The sequence below is a fragment of the Phalacrocorax aristotelis genome, chromosome 4, assembly GCF_949628215.1.
Source record: "Phalacrocorax aristotelis chromosome 4, bGulAri2.1, whole genome shotgun sequence".
In the NCBI taxonomy this organism is placed as follows: Eukaryota; Metazoa; Chordata; class Aves; order Suliformes; family Phalacrocoracidae; genus Phalacrocorax; species Phalacrocorax aristotelis.
The window spans coordinates 12,025,989-12,040,464 of NC_134279.1; the positions used below are offsets into that span (position 1 = coordinate 12,025,989).

The 14,476-nt window shown below is 37.7% G+C and overlaps 1 long non-coding RNA gene across 1 annotated transcript; it reads left to right on the forward strand.

The window, feature by feature from the left end:
• Positions 1 to 337: 337 nt before the first annotated feature.
• LOC142056905 (uncharacterized) lies at positions 338 to 10,895 on the forward strand. The gene is made up of 4 exons (XR_012660464.1): positions 338 to 681; positions 3,614 to 3,798; positions 9,824 to 9,929; positions 10,807 to 10,895. It is a non-coding gene; the product is annotated as an uncharacterized LOC142056905 (long non-coding RNA).
• The last annotated feature ends 3,581 nt before the right edge of the window (positions 10,896 to 14,476 follow it).

The window sequence follows — 14,476 nt, forward strand, 5'->3', positions numbered from 1 at the left end:
CTTATGTTTCTAGTCCACTGTTTCTATCAGTCCATTAGTCTTTGTTTCATGGTAGTAATTATATGCCCAAGCTCTTCAGGAATGAGAGTGCATCAAACACAGTGGTGCTCGTGCTGTGGGTGAATTAATTAAAGCACCAAGAAATTCATGCTCAGCAATGAGAACAATTGGCTTGATGCACTCTAATGTAGATTTACTCACAAAGACCTAAGGGCATGTGAAGTAACTGCTGTGAGCATCTACCACATATTGGAGCATACTGTAATTTCTGTGTCTCTGTTCTGAACTTAGACTACTAGTCATACAGCAAGTGGCTCCTTTGCCCACATCTGTTCGTCCTATCTCATTAATGGTGAAGACAGCTGTCCCCATTATGCTTCAGTGGGGTGAAGTACAGTGAGAACAAAAGTCTGGAGAAGACATTATGCATAGGAGAGAAGGGCAGGAAGGTGTCCAGGAGCCTGGAATAGAGGTAATTCAGATGAAGCTCCTATCTGACAGCAGGACCTGGAGGAGCATTATTGCCAAGCCATCTGGGATGGAAATTCAGTAACGAGAGGACGCTACTACACCGTTCTATCATCTGTGAAGATTTCCTGGAAATTGGAAATTGCAAGCCTTGATACACAAGAAAGTCCAGAACTGTAGAAGAGGATAGTGAGGACTGGATTGATGGCCTTTGTAAGTATTAAGCCTGATAAGTAATGCTTGCCCTAATGCAATTAGATTTTAACAGCCTAATTGAGTTACAGATGAAATTTCAGAGGTTTCACTGTGAATAAACACAGTGTGTGTGTGTGTCACAGTTCATCCGTTATTTAGCTGGTTATTCTTAGAAACTGGGTTTGCGCTAGGTGACTGGGAGCCTGCCTGTGGACATCTATAGGCAGAAGCAATCAATAGCAAGGGCCTACTGCTGTCCTTATCAATGTCAATGAGTTTTGCAGAATTACTTCAAAGAACCTAAACAGCATTTAGGTCCTCTACAGCATATCTGAAAATAGAACACATCAAATGCAAAGTGATCAAATAAGTCTCTGCCTATACAGGGTCTGTTACTGCTATTCATCAGCATATGATCTTATCACTTGCTTTCATGTGAGCTGCATTGCTTTTGTTAATACCATTTTTAGAGTTTATTTGGTTGAAACTATGCAACTTCCTGTATGGACAATTCTATTAATTTAGTTCAAGAGTCCATTGATTTAGTTTTATATGAGAAAGAAATCACTTCAAATTGATATGAATTGGGTTTAAATTGGATTATGATAGATTGGCCATGGACACTGTTGAGTCCACAAACTTTGGCAACCTAATAATAACTTCAAGCTTTCCTTCATTTTCCCTCTTTCAAGCTCTGTAATAAGTCAATCGTTTCTCACCCCAATCATCTTGCAGCAGGACTTCCCACAGTGAATTAGAATGAAGTTCAGCATCTTTTTATGCCTAACCTATAGACAAATATTGCCTAAAAGACAGAAGCATCGTACATATACTTTAAAACCATTAAAATCTATTGGTTGCATTTAGTCTTCTAATATAGCTGGGGGGCTTTCTGTTTTGTTTATACTGAAGATTTTTCTCCCCTAAGTACTATGTCTTATTAGGAAATTTTAAGGTAATTGATTCACTTTCCTAACTCCAGACCAAGTCTTCCGATTTAGCATTGTGCAGGTTTAGCATAACACGGTGAACTGTGATGGAGTCAGCTAGCTTTGAGCTACTGTCACGCTCCTCTTGTTCTAAAATTGGCCATTGCCCAGTCTGATTTGCTTCATGAATTAGAGAAAATTAAAGCTTATTGCCTTAGCGGTGCTTATTGGCAAATAGGAGTTGCTGGAACTTAGGGACACCACAGATCTGTCCTTTTTTTTTTTTCCTGATTATGTTCTCTGCAGTAGCAGCCCAGAACAAAGGGACATGGCACCACACCACTATTTCCGCTCATTAGCGACCATCCTGTCCCTAGGGAAACTGCACTATTGGGCATATCCATTGATTGGCTTCAAAGGATATAAAATGGTGCTGTGGCTCTGGCATTTAGCAGATTTTTGCATAGCAGTGCTACAGCTTGTATCCAGAAAGTTTCTAAGAACTGAAACAAATCCTTTATAAATATGTGAAAGATGAGATATTGGAAGAGAGATAATTGTTGCCTTGTACCAGGTGGGCTGTAACTTGTTACAAGAGAAACAAGAGCAAGGATGTTTTACAGGCTTTTGGCTTTGCCTTTTTGTTGCTGTTTTCCTGAGGGGAAACAAAACTCTGCGCTAGCAAGCAGAAACTGCCAGTTTACAGGAGAAGGTAGAGGTGAATGAAGGTGGTAGGAGAAAAGTGGTGAGGCTTGTGGCAATGACAAGACAAAGCCAGATGCAGCTGCAAACGAAAATTTCTGTCCCACAAGTACTGATTCACGTGTATCTTCTTTTTCTGGTGGTTAGGCATTCCATTCCTTAAGAATGTGTGAGGCTAATGTCTAAATTATGATGACAGTGAAATTATATCAGATTTGAAAAAGGCCATTTGTTCGAGGAAGTCTGCTGATGGTTACATTGTGCAATGGTAGAAAGCTAAATAATATGAAGTTGTTATCGTTTCACATTGGACATCAAGATGTGACATTGTCAGTCTGAGGGGCCTGAATGAGGTCCATAAATACATTATGAACTAAATTATTCTAGTAGCACTCAAGTAGTACAGTTTCATTTTAGAAGGTAGTTTCTCTGTCAGATACAATATGAAAGAATTTGCAGGAATTATGGTGTCTAGAGACATCTGAAAGAATTTGCAGTCTTTTTTTTTTTTTTCTGCACAACTGATATATCCGTAGCCTGTGACAGAAAAGCAGACAAAATTACTAGAAGTTGATCTTGCAGGATTTCTATCCAAGATGAGAAACACTGATGCCAGTATCTCCTAGAAATAACACTCCCTTTGAAAATTTTAGGCACATTTTTCAGACTTATGTATCCAAAATAGTTAACGTTTTCATTTCTGAAGTCATGTGTGCACACAGGCTGGTTGAATCAGAACAAGGATCTGCATGCAGATCATGCCTTGTGTTAGTTACACAACAGGTCAGACTAGATAGTCTTTTCTTGTTTCAAAAATCCAGCTTCGGAACTTGGGAAGCAGCTCAGATTTTCTTTTCATATGCAAATTATGACAGATTCTTCCCCCCCCCCCCCGCGAATAGTTACGAATCACATGCAGTCAATGTCACTAGGATGGGATCAGTTTATATCCAGTTCACTAAATTAAAACATTTCATTGGCTTTAGTGTCTTTGAAGACTACAGGAAGCATCCATATAAAATAATAAAAGTAGTAATTACTGATCTAAAATATACACCTGCACACCGTATAGTCTGTATTACCATGCACAGTGGAACTGTGAACCCACTCAAAGGTTAGATAGTGTGACAGCTGTATCTCAAATGGGTTGCCACTTGTCCCATAGAAAATTATACTTCTCATAATACATTCTTAAATCCCACATCCTGTTTTAGAGGTGCGTAGACTGTTGCTTAATGTGTATTTTCCAGTTCTATATGAAAAAATAAAAGTGAAATCTGGCAACAGTAATTCTACAAAATCATTCATTTGTCCCTAAGGTATTGCTGTTGCTTTCCTTGATGGATGGGAACACCGCTTTGTTTCTGAAGGTTGCAGCTGGAGCCAACATCACCCCAACAGAACTGCTATCGATAGGATTTTCTCACCTTTGAGAGAAGCACCCAAACGAACATCCTGTGATATGTATTACTGCATACCTCCATTTTCTTCTGCACCTGACAAGGTGAGCTACTATTGCAATACCTCTCTAATCCTGGTCTAGCACATCTGGCTGATCCAGAAATAATCAGGATCATTCAAGTCTGGGCATTAAGTGATCATCACAACTAAGTGCCTTTAAAAAATAAAAGGGGGGGGGATGTTTAGGAGAGGCCACCCCTGATCCACACACTGCTTCCTCGGCTGTTGCTAAGGCTCTGTAAAGCTTTGGCAACATTTCCTGGAGAATGTAGATGGTGGATTGGAACTGTGGCACTGGTATTTTTTTCCTTATGCGTAGCAACTTAGTTGACCCTTCATGAGAAAAAGGGGACATTTGTGTCCAGTATGTTTTTAAATGTCTTTTCTGGCATTGCAATCTTCGCCACTTAACAAGTGCAGAGAACTTAGGTCCCAACATGTGTATGACCCACCTGAATGACACTTTAGCTTCACGTCACCAGTTGCTTAGGCTACTGTGCTGATGAAGCTTTAGAAGTGGAGAAATGAAGATGCATCCTCCTCGGATACTACTTCCAAAATAAAAAGACCGTAAGAGGAGATTTAAACTCTAAGGATAGTATGTTTTGTGCATTACTCGTGTATTATAATTAAATATGAGGGAACTGAAGAGGCAGAACTATGAGTCCTGAAGGCAACGTAATGAAGAAGCTTAGTGCCCCAGCTTATACGAACAGTTAACTGAAGTAGTTTGGTCCTACATCTTCATGGTGATATGTCAAATACAGTATTATTTTATATAACTTCAAGTAGTAAACTTCCTTATTATTATAAATGATAGACATTAATGGATCATTAATCCATATAATACTGCATTTTCATAAAACAATTTCAATTCATTTAAAATTCTTCCTAAGAATCTTTCTGACATCTTCTAGCAGAAAATGACTTTATTTTATTTATTTCTAATCACTCCACACTTCCTTGGTTCCACTAATTACTGCTTCAAAGCTCAACTGTTTGTGCAGATCACCTTTAACCATAATTCCCATAAATTAAAATACACCACCAGCCTGTCAGGATTCAGATTAATGTCTAAGTGTTTTAACCACTGTATGAGATAGTACCCAGGAAGGCTCCATGCATGAATCGTGATGATATTCTATGGAATACGGTTACATTTATTGCTACACTATGTATAATTACACAGGCAGTTGTTTACTCTCTTAAGTAATCAGTCTATTAATTTGCCTCGAGATAGCCTGAGATCTGCAGTTTATGATTATCCTCCTTTGCTGAATTTTGGCACCTTGATTTCTCTTAAGCATGACCTGATCAAATGCTGATCATTAAAGTTCTGAAATCATAAACTGACACAAAGGTCATTGGCTAAAAAGGTAATAAATGAGGTTGAGTAGCTTGATCCACTACTTTTGAAAGCAGTGTCCTGGTCTTAGGGGAAAGAAAAATCTCTAAGTACCAAGTGCTCATTGTTTACCTTGTACTATGCAAGCTTTAATTGAAGTCCATGGTCTGTGGTCGATATCAATTGCCAGGTTCCTCAAAAGTCAGGAACCTGAGCTTAATTTAATCCTAATGCAACAAAACTGCTCGCAAGGGAATGGGTAAATAAGCATAGGCACAAATCTCAAAGATCAAGATCCTGAAAGATGATGTGTTCACTTGTAAACTAGATTAGCATATTTGGATCTACAGTGGTATAATAAGGGCTCAAAACTATCTACGTGAATTTGGAAACGTCTACTTGTTTAGTCTTTCAAACTCAAGTCTTTTTTCATGGTTGATTGCAGTCTGAAAATGTGTACATGTGTGTTTTGTTAATATTAAGTCGGGATAAAGAATACAGTGGAATAAATTATGAATTTGTGCAGTCACGGCTGGGAGGTTATATTTAATAAGTATAAAACAACTTTTTCATTGTTCAGATTCTTTTCACCTCTCTGTAAACCGATTCCTAAATGCACGGATGGACAGGTACATCAGTTATAGCTGCCTCCACTACATTCCAGCCTGATCCAGTTGTATTTCTGGGTGCCTCTTCCTCACCCAGAGAGTTACATTTGATAAAGAATCAGTATATTACTTGCCTTACTTCTATTTGCATACACTGCTAAAGTTTGACTAGTACCAGGAGCAGTGTGCTCCCCTGAGTACTGCTCGTGCTCCTACTTGTCTCAAGCTCCCAGTTGTCAAACAATGACTACCTACTTACACATTGAAGTCCTTCATGTCTATCATACAGAAATTCTGTTCATAAAGGTATTGGGAGATTTATTCTGGCCACTTCTGTATAATTTATGCTCTTATTGAACTACATCAGTCACCCATTATGGACCATAAAAATGGGCATCAACAAACTCCCAATAATTTAACAAAAATTGTATATGGAACAACAAATAAGCAATTTTATGATTTCTGCAAGTGAGGTTGTCAAGAAATGGGTTCTTCTTTTTTTAAGCTAGAGGTTCAAAGACTTGTAATGCTTCTGGATCAAAACAGTTCATCAAACTTGACATAAGCTCATAGCCAGGTTAGGGGAGATCTGAATTAACATACCGAGATTCTCTTGTCATTTAATTTTAGCAGAAAAAAATGCATTCTTGCAAAGTGCATCTTACTACTTTAACTTTGAAAATTAATTAATAAATTGGCCTAATATCGCAGGACAAACTACCAGCTCTGCAATGAGATCAAATGGTGCTGAATAAGAGTAATATGAACAAGTATATCCTAATCATCTGATATTGAATTGTGACCCGGTGTTGGAAAAGCAGCTATGTGAGGAACCATTTGAGTTTGCTTAGTTTAATTATTTTCTATAATTACTGTGAAGATCTTAGTTTATGAGATTTTAATTGTACTTTTCATCAGGCTTCTGTTCACTTTTGAATCTCTTATTTGGCTTTTTTCTTTCAGAAATTTCTTTGAATAGTCTAAGTTTGCTTCAATATTTTCCAGCCAGATATTCTGTAAGATTCATTTCTGAGCCTTTTTGGTGTAAGCTGATTCTTGACAATACAGAAAGTATTTCAAATATATATGGAAATGCTTTGGTATGTTCCTGCTGTTTGTCAGAAAAATTTTTGCTTTTACAGGGGTGTTTTTTCCCTTGATCTTCATGGTCTGATTGGCAACGTTTTCTTTTAAATACCGTTGTTTTCTTTACTGTATAAAAGTAATTTGAATAATTATCATATTTCTTCACTGAAGTATTGCTGCACTTTAAAAAGTGCTTATCCAAAGAATATCTGCAGTGACTTTTTTTTTTGTTTCTTCTGAAGAAAGATGATCATGAATCAGTTACTGGATTTCCCAAGGCTTGGATGTCTTGGAATTAAGACACTATATGCTTCTAAACTTGATCCAACGACAAAAGCATTTGAAAGAAATCTCCTTAGGGAATCAGTTCAAAAATTCATATGAATCCAAAACTAATGTTGCTTTGAATTCAGCCTGCATTTGCAAACTTTCCCCTTCCTTGGAACTGGACATGTTTAGAAGTAATAGTCATAAAGAGGTCTGCAACCAGTTTCTTTATTGGGCCACTTCATGTATGAATCATATTCACAGAAATAGGACAAACCTCATTAAGTATTTGTTATGTCTTTGCTTTTACATGTTCACAGGAAGGCTCTTTCTTTCAGGCACCTAACTAGGAGAGCAGGGGAAAGGGTGGCCTATGGAGGCCATGTACATACATTATTGTACCTACTACAAAAGATCTGGGCTCTGTTCCTATGAATGATCATCTGTAATATTCCAGAAATATTACTTTGTGGACTATGCACTTAATTTTGCTAGTTCTTAGCTCCTGGTGCGTCAAGAATGTAGTATGCAAGGTGGGTAATGCTGCTTTACCTAAAAACAAATATTTATAGAAGTATTTGTGGGAATGTTCAATGATAAAGGTCTAATTGCAAAATTCAGTGAATGTTTCACAGTGTTTAATTTATCTATTGTATCTACTTTCTTGTTCTGCAAGCAGAACACAGTACACTAAAACACATTCTTTACAACTGAAAGGCTAAATGATAGAATTACTCTAAGACACATAAGGAAGTCTAGAAATAAGGATTTGTTTGTGGGCTTTTTTCTGCCTTCCTTTTAAAATTCTAATGTATGTGCTTTGCACGGGCATTGAAAATAAGCTGGTTTTAGGATGTTTCTGAATGGGAGAGAAGTCATTTGACATAATAGCAAATACCTTTACAAGTCTTCAAGCTGTTCTATTCAATATACAGTGTTATAATTTTGCTACATAGGGCACGCAAGGAAATTATGAAAAAAAAGCTGAATTATGATGTAGTGATACTATAAATGGACTATGATTTCACAGTGGATATGTTTTTCTGAAACTGAAAAGAATAGAACTATATGTAGTCTGTTTGGGTTTTTTTGCAAACCATCATATTAAAATTTTATTACACGTTAGAAGAAAAATAGTAAGACCACTGGAGGAGTCTGGCAAAGAACATTTACCAGAAGTTATCCAAACACTGTATTTTACATTTGTATTTTTTAAAGACTCATCTGTGCCTATTTTCTCTTGTCTTCTGCAGCTACAGAAGTAATTTCAGTTGTTGTATTTTAAAATAAAATAGTGAAAATAAGTCTGTAAAGATCAATAAAAAGCTAAATTATTCAGTACCAGGGAGAACAAAACATTTTGTTCCACCTTTTTTTGTTACTAAATATTGAAATAAAGCCTCTAAGTGCTTCTTAAGTAGAGGAGTATTTTAGCATCTTTATATATAAAAAACCATCTGATTCTAAAATCCACCTAGAGATGAATGATAGTGTATTTTTTTAATGCTGTTCTCTTTTTAAATTGTAGGGAATTTAAGACTAAAGCCTGTCACATGCTAAACTTCTCATGTAATACAAGGGGAAGATGTTTGTTAATTAATTAACCTTTTGCTGTTATCCAGTCTCCACTTCCTTTGAATTTTTACTAGGCACAGATCTTATGAGGAACCAAAAAAAGAAAATCATGTTTTGATTGAAGAAGGGCTTTTTTTTAAATCAAAGTAAGCCTACTTAAAATACATTTAATTGGAGAATATTCACTTTTGCAAAGCAGTCAAAAAACAGCGGCTTTCTGCCTATAATGCATTTTGATTTGCCTCTGTAAATAGCATTTTCATATAGCATTAACACTCCATTTCTTTTCCTCTATGATGATAACTATTTTTCGTGTCTGTATTTGGTCTTTAAGGGGAAGAAAAAAAAAAACACAGACCAGAGCTAAAGTAGTCCAGCCATATAAGACTTGTACATGCCGGGTCTTTCAAGAGAGATTCTGCTGAAGTCTAGATTTCTTGGGTCTTAATAGTTTTTCGGTTGGCTCATTTTAATTCAGACCTCTGACACGCTTTGCCTCTGCCAAGTGCACTACAAGGCCACAAGTTTCTGGGGTTATAAAGCTGTTCCAGCCATCATAAATTGTAGCATTTTCTGTCATTTCAGTTAAGCCTCTTTTGTTGTTTTTCTTTTTTTTTTTTCTTACTGATATAGAGAAATTAAAAATGGAGAATTTGCAGTTTTCTTTTCATGTGATCATTGAGTCCTTTATGTGAGGCCTCATATAAAATTAACAGAATTTAGAAAGGAAAGTAGAGAACATGAATATTCCAGTGGTTAGAAGAGAGATACTGAGATAGAAAGCAATCCATTTTTAATTTTTTAGTGAGCCTTTAAAATATACTGAGTCTTGCAATGTGTAATACAGTATAGTACATCATAGCACATCCCCCAGTGTATGGCCAATGGCTGGGGTGGGGATCTCGCAGTGCTTCTTTTCTTTTAAGATCTGATGGCCAAATTAAAAGCAAAAGTTAAGACCCGGGTCAGGCTGGCATATACTGCAAGATGACATCCGTCAGTAGACCCGGGTCAGGCTGGCATATACTGCAAGATTACATCCGTCAGTAGACCCGGGTCAAGCTGGCATATACTGCAAGATTACATCCGTCAGTAGCCCACACCAGTCAGCAAACTTCTCTTCCACAACTGGTATGTCAGCAGAGGCATAACCTTGAGATTTCTGTTTATTTGTCTTTGGTGAACAGGACAGTCTGATGCTGCCAGCCCTCCGGGAGAAGGCAGCTTGCCACCGATGACAGTGAATTGTATAGCAAGGTGGTGGATACCACCACATAGAGGACAAACCAACAGGTGGGTAAAAGGCACAAAGCAATCTGGGCCACAGAGTGGGAGATAAGTGGTAAGGCCTGTGCTGATTAAGGATGCGGATTATCATGCCCTGTTCAGGACTGTGGGGTTTTGCAAAGATATTTGGTGGAGAGAGCATCATCAGAGGCTGAGGACGGCATGCATGCTCTGACGATTGAGGAGGTGCGGGACAAGTAGGTGGTGGCAATGGAGAGGCAAGCTGTTTGAAAATAGCTGTTGTGATGATGGTGGAGCCAGAAGGCAGCTGCCTGGTAAAGAAAGGCCTGAAGAAGAGAGTTGTGTGCATCTCTCCATCCATTACACACTGCCAGACATGCAATTAGGCTGCGGTGAAACAATCATTGAAAGACTAATTGTATAACATGCAGCATTATGGGGGACACAACCCCAGTCGTCTTGTTCGCTGTTCAGCCAATGGGAATTTTTCCTCCTCCCTCTGCTTGTGAGGCAGCTGTGTTAATACAACACAGCTTTTGAAGCTGCAGAGATGACTTTGAATTAAACTGGACTATTCACAAAGTAGGGGTTGAATACAGTTACACTTTTCTTCCCTTATCGCTGGGTCAGATAGCACACACGATGAGTTAGGAGCTGCATTTGATGCTTGTTGCACAGCTATGTGTACTACAGAAGATACAGCTCACCATTTTTGAAAGGTTTACTTCTAGCAGCCTGCAGCAAACTCATGTCAGGTGTTCTGCTTTTCCAGTCATTAAAATGCAGTCATTTTGGTGGTGGCTTTCTTTCACATAGCCAGGTCACACCATGTTCTGAACTAAGAAACCATAATTTCTTTTTATCAAGAAAGGTAATTTCTGAAATTTGCAATGTTTTGTGCTTGTTCGTTTTCCCTTTCTAGTGATGGATGGGGTGTACACGTTCAGAAGTTTCTGGCCTTGGAGAAGAAAGAAAATTGTGACCATTTTTGCTTAAGTTTAGTATTTCTACCACAAGTTATAAAAAGGTAAAAAGTGAGCAGGGAAGTGACACAGGTGACTTAGAACTGAAATGCAGAAGGCAATTTAAAAGATTAATTTGAGCCTTAAATATATTATATGTCTTAGAACTGGAACGGACTCTTCAGGTGTCCCCGTTGCAGCTAACATCATTTTGAAAATGTGGCTTTCCTAGCATTATTTATTGTTTGACTACCTTACCATGACTTCATGCTTTCTGTATGGGGGTGTAGCGTTGGTGTGTGTCAGTCCAAAAGCTAGTACCAATTTGTCATTGCCACCACCTAAATAATAGCAAGTCCTTTCAATATTATACAAAAGTGCCGGGCTTTTAATTTTATTTTACTTCTCATTTCTTAGCCATATGATTCCTGCCTCTTGGCTCAACCTGTCAGATGTATTCATAAGCTATTTCTGACCTCCTGCAATTCAAGAACAAAAAAAACCAAACCAAAACAAAAAAAAACACACCACCTTATAATGTGTGTAAATATCAATGGATGCAACATTTATCTGTGCAGAAAGTTCTAGCATTGTAAAGACAGCTCTGTATAGCCTTTAAGAACAGCTTTAACAAAACTTCCACGCCCTCTTCTTGTCTGTAGTTATGGAGGTTTTGGATTTTTTGTTTTGTTTTGTTTTAGTTTGGAAGAGCTAACTGATGGATAAAATAGGTTTATGTTGTATTATTTATTTGGAAAATCTGCTGCCAGTTTCCACGGCAGCTCAGAGATCTAGAAAGGTGAATAAATTTAAAACATTCAAAATCCAGTGCCACCACAAACAGCATATATTGGAAACTCCAAAGACACTGAGGAGAATCTTCTCATGAGCATTTGTTAAGTCTAATGAGTAGAGGAAAGGAAAAGGTACTATCTGTATACACAAGGAGGAAGGGAGTAATTCATTTACTACATGGGTATTGAGAACAACGCAGTGTTCATAGGCATAAGAGAGCTAAGGGAGTATATTAGCTTAACATGGACCCTGATGCAATAGACTTGCCTTTTCCCATATGAGGAGATATATTTGCAGATGTAACCGGTATTTCTTAAGTGCCAAACTTTGCTGGCTTGCAGATTGCAAGTTGTTTGTCATTTATCAACCTTTTAGACCACTCTTGTGTCCTGTCACTATAGCAACTCTATTGGCTTCTACAGCAACACCTGGCCCTATCAGTAGCTTTACCCTGTTGAAGTGTCTTCATAAATAATCCATGTGAAAGCGAATGTAGCTGTCATGTTAATTTGTGGCTAACCTGGTTCTGGCAAGTTTATAATTATATTTATGAAGCAAATAAAGCAGATTGTTTGCTTTTTCTTTAGACATGACTTAACACAAACTAACAGAAACAAATAAAAGAAGCTTTACTAATACCAGTCAAAGTAAAAAAAGAATGCCATGAGGATGTTCTAGTTACTATCTCACAAATCTGGCCTACTGTCTGTCTGACCTCTAGCTAATAGACATGGCGGTACTCTTTACAAAACGTGTTTACCTTCAGAGTAAATACTATATACAACCTTTGGTCGCTTAATTCCCTTCTTCTTCTGCTTCCCCCCTTCAACTCTTTTCTAATCTTGTCCCCACCCCAGTCTTGTCTCCATCCCTTAAATTTGGGGATAGCATCCACGGATGACAAAATAACATTTTTGTTTAAAAGTATTACCTCAAATCTAGAAGGACTCAGTTGAGTTAGCTTCTGTTCACCACTCAAATTAATTGTGGATAATAGTAGGCTGAGGGTCTGCATCTCCCCTGACTTCCAGTGTCTCATCTTTAGATTTGGGCTTAATTTTGTGGCAGACCTTTTCATACATAGGTCAAAGAATCGTTAGCTTTAGGAGGAGTGAAAATTTTACATTGTGTTAATGCTTTTTCATTGCTCTTGATACCTGAATCTATGGGTGGGAGGTAGCTTGAGTAAAAGCCTACAATTCTACCCTTCTGTTGCTTCAACAGATAGCCTGACTAGAAAATGCAATATTGCTGGTATAAAGTAGTAGCAAATAATCTTAGACTGAAAATAAACTATTTGAGAAACTGTAAGGGAAAAGTGTGCCCACAGGACATAATATCCTCTGGAATTGCTCCTTATACATCACTGTTCAAGTCTGATGAAAACTTTCTGGCTACTTTCAGAGGACTAGACTGTTATCTCTTCAGCCAAGATAAATGGCTAAGTTCACAAAATACCGATTGTCATCAGTGGGCACTGCAGTTTGGCGCTGAAAAAGATATGCAGGTGACATAATTATGGTTCCTTGTCTCTATTCTTGTTTGACAAAATGACTGTTTAAACTATTAGTAAATTTTTTGGATTATATGTGTTTATACAGATATCCTGCACTATATTTATCTCTCTGGCAACTGAAACAAACTTACCTGTTAAAGGTTTACTAAGGCATACGCTTAATTTATTTAAGATTCTATTTTTACTATTTCCTGTATTACAGGAGACCTTCATTAATTTAGAGCAACGCGACACTTTTTGTAGTTCACATCATATAAACAATTTCTTTCTTCATAATTATACCATCCTGCTAATTATCCTTTCGGCCATTCTCTGAAAAGAATTCTTTAAATACAGTACGGATGACATGACTTACAAAACCAAAGTAACCAAATCAACTAAAATCAAAGTAAACCTTTTTTCCAGGGTTAATTGAAGTCAGTCTGTACAAGACAGCTACAACTCATGTTGTAGGACTGTTGCTATAAAAAATTAGCTTTTTCAGTTTGCAGCCTCTTCTTATAAAAAATGCCAGTTCAGTTAAGAGTGTCTGCGAGTTTATATCTGTGTATATAATTCATAGAGGAATTACATCTGGAGGTGCTGCCTACTGAAATAGCTGACCTGCTTTTATCCCCTGAAGGATATTTGTTCAGCACATCCCCTGAAAAAAAATAATTTGCTACCTCATCGTAGTGTAATACTTAACAACAACGAAACACATACATAACAATCTTGTTGAACTGAACAAGGCCATTAATGCAGGAGCAGTGAGTGAGAATGTAATAGAAAATGAAAGACAGAGAAAAGAACCCTCTTGTCAGCTTCCTCTCCACGGTGTGTGGACGAGTCAGAGAGGACAGTCTGCCTCTGTCACAAGAATGCTAAGTCCAGCTGGTGGCTCTGACCCTACTACTGCCAGTGTGTACAAAGAGAGGCCAATCCCTATAAACTGTGTATCTCGTTAGCATTTTGAAAGAACTCCTTTCTGAAAGCTGAAGGGAGTTATGAATGCGGGTGATTGAGTACAAGGCTAGATATTGATACAGGTACAGGTGTAGAGGGTTCTTGTCTTGAGCAGCCTACTGTGTGAAACTAGACCAGAGCAACTTTGAGAGGAGGATCTGATTAAGTAATCTCACATGTACTGGATATCAATTCAATAATTCACCAGCCAAAAATTTAATTACCACTGCATGTATACCCTTAAGATCAAGTTATCGTATGATCCTGAAACAGTATTCAAAACAGAATCCTTAAGGTATCGCATGGAAAGGCTCTGCAATCCACATGGGCCAGGGTCCTTGTAGAGCTGGTGTAAAGATTTGCTCTTGGCCAAA